The following is a 10,077-nucleotide window of genomic DNA, read 5'->3' as shown; positions in this document are numbered from 1 at the left end:
AGGAAGTCCAAGTTCCTCCAGAGAGTGACGGTAAGGCCCCTTAATGACTGTGATCTGTTTGATGAATAGGTGACTCCTCTCCCAGCACAGGCTAGTGCTAGTGACCAGGTGCACACCAGCACATAGCAAGTACAGGGGAAGGACTGTAAATCTAGAGATGCAGAAAGTGTCTCAAGGCTGGTGTTGCATGGACTGTGCTCCCATCTCAGCACAGGCTAGTGCTAGTGCATGATGGAGACTAGCACAGGCCTTGAACCAAGACGGGTGCAGACAGTGGAAGTTCCTGAGCTTGTGCTGCAGTGGAGCGGGAGGTGAGAGTGTGCTGAACTGCTGAAGGAGAGCCTCTTTTAAAGGGTTTGAGTGCTGCTGTCATCTGTTGAACTGTGATGATAAGACAGAAGCACTGAGTGCGATGACACTGAGAATGAACAACAGTTATGTAATGACTTAATGAGTAGGTCCAAGCTAATACACCTGAGCGGTAATTATAGCAAGGTGACAGCAGAGGCAATACACAGTCCCAGCCCATTAAGGGTAATTAGCCTCAAATGGTTGTGTACCGGTACCATGATATTAGCATTCATTATTACTGTACTTTGTTAATTGTAATTAAAATAGGATCTGCCAATAGTTTTGGGAGGAAATAACTTGTTACCTTTATGACTGTTTGTTGCAGGGAGGACAGGATTTCCCAGCACGGGCTAGTGCTTATGATTTTGACCCATGAGCACGTAGCAGGTACCAGGAAGTCCAAGTTCCTCCAGAGAGTGACGGTAAGGCCCCTTAATGACTGTGATCTGTTTGATGAATAGGTGACTCCTCTCCCAGCACAGGCTAGTGCTAGTGACCAGGTGCACACCAGCACATAGCAAGTACAGGGGAAGGACTGTAAATCTAGAGATGCAGAAAGTGTCTCAAGGCTGGTGTTGCATGGACTGTGCTCCCATCTCAGCACAGGCTAGTGCTAGTGCATGATGGAGACTAGCACAGGCCTTGAACCAAGACGGGTGCAGACAGTGGAAGTTCCTGAGCTTGTGCTGCAGTGGAGCGGGAGGTGAGAGTGTGCTGAACTGCTGAAGGAGAGCCTCTTTTAAAGGGTTTGAGTGCTGCTGTCATCTGTTGAACTGTGATGATAAGACAGAAGCACTGAGTGCGATGACACTGAGAATGAACAACAGTTATGTAATGACTTAATGAGTAGGTCCAAGCTAATACACCTGAGCGGTAATTATAGCAAGGTGACAGCAGAGGCAATACACAGTCCCAGCCCATTAAGGGTAATTAGCCTCAAATGGTTGTGTACCGGTACCATGATATTAGCATTCATTATTACTGTACTTTGTTAATTGTAATTAAAATAGGATCTGCCAATAGTTTTGGGAGGAAATAACTTGTTACCTTTATGACTGTTTGTTGCAGGGAGGACAGGATTTCCCAGCACGGGCTAGTGCTTATGATTTTGACCCATGAGCACGTAGCAGGTACCAGGAAGTCCAAGTTCCTCCAGAGAGTGACGGTAAGGCCCCTTAATGACTGTGATCTGTTTGATGAATAGGTGACTCCTCTCCCAGCACAGGCTAGTGCTAGTGACCAGGTGCACACCAGCACATAGCAAGTACAGGGGAAGGACTGTAAATCTAGAGATGCAGAAAGTGTCTCAAGGCTGGTGTTGCATGGACTGTGCTCCCATCTCAGCACAGGCTAGTGCTAGTGCATGATGGAGACTAGCACAGGCCTTGAACCAAGACGGGTGCAGACAGTGGAAGTTCCTGAGCTTGTGCTGCAGTGGAGCGTGAGGTGAGAGTGTGCTGAACTGCTGAAGGAGAGCCTCTTTTAAAGGGTTTGAGTGCTGCTGTCATCTGTTGAACTGTGATGATAAGACAGAAGCACTGAGTGCGATGACACTGAGAATGAACAACAGTTATGTAATGACTTAATGAGTAGGTCCAAGCTAATACACCTGAGCGGTAATTATAGCAAGGTGACAGCAGAGGCAATACACAGTCCCAGCCCATTAAGGGTAATTAGCCTCAAATGGTTGTGTACCGGTACCATGATATTAGCATTCATTATTACTGTACTTTGTTAATTGTAATTAAAATAGGATCTGCCAATAGTTTTGGGAGGAAATAACTTGTTACCTTTATGACTGTTTGTTGCAGGGAGGACAGGATTTCCCAGCACGGGCTAGTGCTTATGATTTTGACCCATGAGCACGTAGCAGGTACCAGGAAGTCCAAGTTCCTCCAGAGAGTGACGGTAAGGCCCCTTAATGACTGTGATCTGTTTGATGAATAGGTGACTCCTCTCCCAGCACAGGCTAGTGCTAGTGACCAGGTGCACACCAGCACATAGCAAGTACAGGGGAAGGACTGTAAATCTAGAGATGCAGAAAGTGTCTCAAGGCTGGTGTTGCATGGACTGTGCTCCCATCTCAGCACAGGCTAGTGCTAGTGCATGATGGAGACTAGCACAGGCCTTGAACCAAGACGGGTGCAGACAGTGGAAGTTCCTGAGCTTGTGCTGCAGTGGAGCGGGAGGTGAGAGTGTGCTGAACTGCTGAAGGAGAGCCTCTTTTAAAGGGTTTGAGTGCTGCTGTCATCTGTTGAACTGTGATGATAAGACAGAAGCACTGAGTGCGATGACACTGAGAATGAACAACAGTTATGTAATGACTTAATGAGTAGGTCCAAGCTAATACACCTGAGCGGTAATTATAGCAAGGTGACAGCAGAGGCAATACACAGTCCCAGCCCATTAAGGGTAATTAGCCTCAAATGGTTGTGTACCGGTACCATGATATTAGCATTCATTATTACTGTACTTTGTTAATTGTAATTAAAATAGGATCTGCCAATAGTTTTGGGAGGAAATAACTTGTTACCTTTATGACTGTTTGTTGCAGGGAGGACAGGATTTCCCAGCACGGGCTAGTGCTTATGATTTTGACCCATGAGCACGTAGCAGGTACCAGGAAGTCCAAGTTCCTCCAGAGAGTGACGGTAAGGCCCCTTAATGACTGTGATCTGTTTGATGAATAGGTGACTCCTCTCCCAGCACAGGCTAGTGCTAGTGACCAGGTGCACACCAGCACATAGCAAGTACAGGGGAAGGACTGTAAATCTAGAGATGCAGAAAGTGTCTCAAGGCTGGTGTTGCATGGACTGTGCTCCCATCTCAGCACAGGCTAGTGCTAGTGCATGATGGAGACTAGCACAGGCCTTGAACCAAGACGGGTGCAGACAGTGGAAGTTCCTGAGCTTGTGCTGCAGTGGAGCGTGAGGTGAGAGTGTGCTGAACTGCTGAAGGAGAGCCTCTTTTAAAGGGTTTGAGTGCTGCTGTCATCTGTTGAACTGTGATGATAAGACAGAAGCACTGAGTGCGATGACACTGAGAATGAACAACAGTTATGTAATGACTTAATGAGTAGGTCCAAGCTAATACACCTGAGCGGTAATTATAGCAAGGTGACAGCAGAGGCAATACACAGTCCCAGCCCATTAAGGGTAATTAGCCTCAAATGGTTGTGTACCGGTACCATGATATTAGCATTCATTATTACTGTACTTTGTTAATTGTAATTAAAATAGGATCTGCCAATAGTTTTGGGAGGAAATAACTTGTTACCTTTATGACTGTTTGTTGCAGGGAGGACAGGATTTCCCAGCACGGGCTAGTGCTTATGATTTTGACCCATGAGCACGTAGCAGGTACCAGGAAGTCCAAGTTCCTCCAGAGAGTGACGGTAAGGCCCCTTAATGACTGTGATCTGTTTGATGAATAGGTGACTCCTCTCCCAGCACAGGCTAGTGCTAGTGACCAGGTGCACACCAGCACATAGCAAGTACAGGGGAAGGACTGTAAATCTAGAGATGCAGAAAGTGTCTCAAGGCTGGTGTTGCATGGACTGTGCTCCCATCTCAGCACAGGCTAGTGCTAGTGCATGATGGAGACTAGCACAGGCCTTGAACCAAGACGGGTGCAGACAGTGGAAGTTCCTGAGCTTGTGCTGCAGTGGAGCGTGAGGTGAGAGTGTGCTGAACTGCTGAAGGAGAGCCTCTTTTAAAGGGTTTGAGTGCTGCTGTCATCTGTTGAACTGTGATGATAAGACAGAAGCACTGAGTGCGATGACACTGAGAATGAACAACAGTTATGTAATGACTTAATGAGTAGGTCCAAGCTAATACACCTGAGCGGTAATTATAGCAAGGTGACAGCAGAGGCAATACACAGTCCCAGCCCATTAAGGGTAATTAGCCTCAAATGGTTGTGTACCGGTACCATGATATTAGCATTCATTATTACTGTACTTTGTTAATTGTAATTAAAATAGGATCTGCCAATAGTTTTGGGAGGAAATAACTTGTTACCTTTATGACTGTTTGTTGCAGGGAGGACAGGATTTCCCAGCACGGACTAGTGCTTATGATTTTGACCCATGAGCACGTAGCAGGTACCAGGAAGTCCAAGTTCCTCCAGAGAGTGACGGTAAGGCCCCTTAATGACTGTGATCTGTTTGATGAATAGGTGACTCCTCTCCCAGCACAGGCTAGTGCTAGTGACCAGGTGCACACCAGCACATAGCAAGTACAGGGGAAGGACTGTAAATCTAGAGATGCAGAAAGTGTCTCAAGGCTGGTGTTGCATGGACTGTGCTCCCATCTCAGCACAGGCTAGTGCTAGTGCATGATGGAGACTAGCACAGGCCTTGAACCAAGACGGGTGCAGACAGTGGAAGTTCCTGAGCTTGTGCTGCAGTGGAGCGTGAGGTGAGAGTGTGCTGAACTGCTGAAGGAGAGCCTCTTTTAAAGGGTTTGAGTGCTGCTGTCATCTGTTGAACTGTGATGATAAGACAGAAGCACTGAGTGCGATGACACTGAGAATGAACAACAGTTATGTAATGACTTAATGAGTAGGTCCAAGCTAATACACCTGAGCGGTAATTATAGCAAGGTGACAGCAGAGGCAATACACAGTCCCAGCCCATTAAGGGTAATTAGCCTCAAATGGTTGTGTACCGGTACCATGATATTAGCATTCATTATTACTGTACTTTGTTAATTGTAATTAAAATAGGATCTGCCAATAGTTTTGGGAGGAAATAACTTGTTACCTTTATGACTGTTTGTTGCAGGGAGGACAGGATTTCCCAGCACGGGCTAGTGCTTATGATTTTGACCCATGAGCACGTAGCAGGTACCAGGAAGTCCAAGTTCCTCCAGAGAGTGACGGTAAGGCCCCTTAATGACTGTGATCTGTTTGATGAATAGGTGACTCCTCTCCCAGCACAGGCTAGTGCTAGTGACCAGGTGCACACCAGAACATAGCAAGTACAGGGGAAGGACTGTAAATCTAGAGATGCAGAAAGTGTCTCAAGGCTGGTGTTGCATGGACTGTGCTCCCATCTCAGCACAGGCTAGTGCTAGTGCATGATGGAGACTAGCACAGGCCTTGAACCAAGACGGGTGCAGACAGTGGAAGTTCCTGAGCTTGTGCTGCAGTGGAGCGGGAGGTGAGAGTGTGCTGAACTGCTGAAGGAGAGCCTCTTTTAAAGGGTTTGAGTGCTGCTGTCATCTGTTGAACTGTGATGATAAGACAGAAGCACTGAGTGCGATGACACTGAGAATGAACAACAGTTATGTAATGACTTAATGAGTAGGTCCAAGCTAATACACCTGAGCGGTAATTATAGCAAGGTGACAGCAGAGGCAATACACAGTCCCAGCCCATTAAGGGTAATTAGCCTCAAATGGTTGTGTACCGGTACCATGATATTAGCATTCATTATTACTGTACTTTGTTAATTGTAATTAAAATAGGATCTGCCAATAGTTTTGGGAGGAAATAACTTGTTACCTTTATGACTGTTTGTTGCAGGGAGGACAGGATTTCCCAGCACGGGCTAGTGCTTATGATTTTGACCCATGAGCACGTAGCAGGTACCAGGAAGTCCAAGTTCCTCCAGAGAGTGACGGTAAGGCCCCTTAATGACTGTGATCTGTTTGATGAATAGGTGACTCCTCTCCCAGCACAGGCTAGTGCTAGTGACCAGGTGCACACCAGAACATAGCAAGTACAGGGGAAGGACTGTAAATCTAGAGATGCAGAAAGTGTCTCAAGGCTGGTGTTGCATGGACTGTGCTCCCATCTCAGCACAGGCTAGTGCTAGTGCATGATGGAGACTAGCACAGGCCTTGAACCAAGACGGGTGCAGACAGTGGAAGTTCCTGAGCTTGTGCTGCAGTGGAGCGTGAGGTGAGAGTGTGCTGAACTGCTGAAGGAGAGCCTCTTTTAAAGGGTTTGAGTGCTGCTGTCATCTGTTGAACTGTGATGATAAGACAGAAGCACTGAGTGCGATGACACTGAGAATGAACAACAGTTATGTAATGACTTAATGAGTAGGTCCAAGCTAATACACCTGAGCGGTAATTATAGCAAGGTGACAGCAGAGGCAATACACAGTCCCAGCCCATTAAGGGTAATTAGCCTCAAATGGTTGTGTACCGGTACCATGATATTAGCATTCATTATTACTGTACTTTGTTAATTGTAATTAAAATAGGATCTGCCAATAGTTTTGGGAGGAAATAACTTGTTACCTTTATGACTGTTTGTTGCAGGGAGGACAGGATTTCCCAGCACGGGCTAGTGCTTATGATTTTGACCCATGAGCACGTAGCAGGTACCAGGAAGTCCAAGTTCCTCCAGAGAGTGACGGTAAGGCCCCTTAATGACTGTGATCTGTTTGATGAATAGGTGACTCCTCTCCCAGCACAGGCTAGTGCTAGTGACCAGGTGCACACCAGCACATAGCAAGTACAGGGGAAGGACTGTAAATCTAGAGATGCAGAAAGTGTCTCAAGGCTGGTGTTGCATGGACTGTGCTCCCATCTCAGCACAGGCTAGTGCTAGTGCATGATGGAGACTAGCACAGGCCTTGAACCAAGACGGGTGCAGACAGTGGAAGTTCCTGAGCTTGTGCTGCAGTGGGGCGGGAGGTGAGAGTGTGCTGAACTGCTGAAGGAGAGCCTCTTTTAAAGGGTTTGAGTGCTGCTGTCATCTGTTGAACTGTGATGATAAGACAGAAGCACTGAGTGCGATGACACTGAGAATGAACAACAGTTATGTAATGACTTAATGAGTAGGTCCAAGCTAATACACCTGAGCAGTAATTATAGCAAGGTGACAGCACAAATGGTTGTGTACCGGTACCATGATATTAGCATTCATTATTACTGTACTTTGTTAATTGTAATTAAAATAGGATCTGCCAATAGTTTTGGGAGGAAATAACTTGTTACCTTTATGACTGTTTGTTGCAGGGAGGACAGGATTTCCCAGCACGGGCTAGTGCTTATGATTTTGACCCATGAGCACGTAGCAGGTACCAGGAAGCCCAAGTTCCTCCAGAGAGTGACGGTAAGGCCCCTTAATGACTGTGATCTGTTTGATGAATAGGTGACTCCTCTCCCAGCACAGGCTAGTGCTAGTGACCAGGTGCACACCAGCACATAGCAAGTACAGGGGAAGGACTGTAAATCTAGAGATGCAGAAAGTGTCTCAAGGCTGGTGTTGCATGGACTGTGCTCCCATCTCAGCACAGGCTAGTGCTAGTGCATGATGGAGACTAGCACAGGCCTTGAACCAAGACGGGTGCAGACAGTGGAAGTTCCTGAGCTTGTGCTGCAGTGGAGCGGGAGGTGAGAGTGTGCTGAACTGCTGAAGGAGGGCCTCTTTTAAAGGGTTTGAGTGCTGCTGTCATCTGTTGAACTGTGATGATAAGACAGAAGCACTGAGTGCGATGACACTGAGAATGAACAACAGTTATGTAATGACTTAATGAGTAGGTCCAAGCTAATACACCTGAGCGGTAATTATAGCAAGGTGACAGCAGAGGCAATACACAGTCCCAGCCCATTAAGGGTAATTAGCCTCAAATGGTTGTGTACCGGTACCATGATATTAGCATTCATTATTACTGTACTTTGTTAATTGTAATTAAAATAGGATCTGCCAATAGTTTTGGGAGGAAATAACTTGTTACCTTTATGACTGTTTGTTGCAGGGAGGACAGGATTTCCCAGCACGGGCTAGTGCTTATGATTTTGACCCATGAGCACGTAGCAGGTACCAGGAAGTCCAAGTTCCTCCAGAGAGTGACGGTAAGGCCCCTTAATGACTGTGATCTGTTTGATGAGTAGGTGACACCTCTCCCAGCACAGGCTAGTGCTAGTGACCAGGTGCACACCAGCACATAGCAAGTACAGGGGAAGGACTGTAAATCTAGAGATGCAGAAAGTGTCTCAAGGCTGGTGTTGCATGGACTGTGCTCCCATCTCAGCACAGGCTAGTGCTAGTGCATGATGGAGACTAGCACAGGCCTTGAACCAAGACGGGTGCAGACAGTGGAAGTTCCTGAGCTTGTGCTGCAGTGGGGCGGGAGGTGAGAGTGTGCTGAACTGCTGAAGGAGAGCCTCTTTTAAAGGGTTTGAGTGCTGCTGTCATCTGTTGAACTGTGATGATAAGACAGAAGCACTGAGTGCGATGACACTGAGAATGAACAACAGTTATGTAATGACTTAATGAGTAGGTCCAAGCTAATACACCTGAGCGGTAATTATAGCAAGGTGACAGCAGAGGCAATACACAGTCCCAGCCCATTAAGGGTAATTAGCCTCAAATGGTTGTGTACCGGTACCATGATATTAGCATTCATTATTACTGTACTTTGTTAATTGTAATTAAAATAGGATCTGCCAATAGTTTTGGGAGGAAATAACTTGTTACCTTTATGACTGTTTGTTGCAGGGAGGACAGGATTTCCCAGCACGGGCTAGTGCTTATGATTTTGACCCATGAGCACGTAGCAGGTACCAGGAAGTCCAAGTTCCTCCAGAGAGTGACGGTAAGGCCCCTTAATGACTGTGATCTGTTTGATGAATAGGTGACTCCTCTCCCAGCACAGGCTAGTGCTAGTGACCAGGTGCACACCAGCACATAGCAAGTACAGGGGAAGGACTGTAAATCTAGAGATGCAGAAAGTGTCTCAAGGCTGGTGTTGCATGGACTGTGCTCCCATCTCAGCACAGGCTAGTGCTAGTGCATGATGGAGACTAGCACAGGCCTTGAACCAAGACGGGTGCAGACAGTGGAAGTTCCTGAGCTTGTGCTGCAGTGGAGCGGGAGGTGAGAGTGTGCTGAACTGCTGAAGGAGAGCCTCTTTTAAAGGGTTTGAGTGCTGCTGTCATCTGTTGAACTGTGATGATAAGACAGAAGCACTGAGTGCGATGACACTGAGAATGAACAACAGTTATGTAATGACTTAATGAGTAGGTCCAAGCTAATACACCTGAGCGGTAATTATAGCAAGGTGACAGCAGAGGCAATACACAGTCCCAGCCCATTAAGGGTAATTAGCCTCAAATGGTTGTGTACCGGTACCATGATATTAGCATTCATTATTACTGTACTTTGTTAATTGTAATTAAAATAGGATCTGCCAATAGTTTTGGGAGGAAATAACTTGTTACCTTTATGACTGTTTGTTGCAGGGAGGACAGGATTTCCCAGCACGGGCTAGTGCTTATGATTTTGACCCATGAGCACGTAGCAGGTACCAGGAAGTCCAAGTTCCTCCAGAGAGTGACGGTAAGGCCCCTTAATGACTGTGATCTGTTTGATGAATAGGTGACTCCTCTCCCAGCACAGGCTAGTGCTAGTGACCAGGTGCACACCAGCACATAGCAAGTACAGGGGAAGGACTGTAAATCTAGAGATGCAGAAAGTGTCTCAAGGCTGGTGTTGCATGGACTGTGCTCCCATCTCAGCACAGGCTAGTGCTAGTGCATGATGGAGACTAGCACAGGCCTTGAACCAAGACGGGTGCAGACAGTGGAAGTTCCTGAGCTTGTGCTGCAGTGGAGCGGGAGGTGAGAGTGTGCTGAACTGCTGAAGGAGAGCCTCTTTTAAAGGGTTTGAGTGCTGCTGTCATCTGTTGAACTGTGATGATAAGACAGAAGCACTGAGTGCGATGACACTGAGAATGAACAACAGTTATGTAATGACTTAATGAGTAGG

Source organism: Magallana gigas, chromosome 8, assembly GCF_963853765.1.
Source record: "Magallana gigas chromosome 8, xbMagGiga1.1, whole genome shotgun sequence".
In the NCBI taxonomy this organism is placed as follows: domain Eukaryota; kingdom Metazoa; phylum Mollusca; class Bivalvia; order Ostreida; family Ostreidae; genus Magallana; species Magallana gigas.
The sequence above is the reverse complement of the archived record's forward strand: the minus strand, read 5'-3'. Positions refer to the sequence as shown.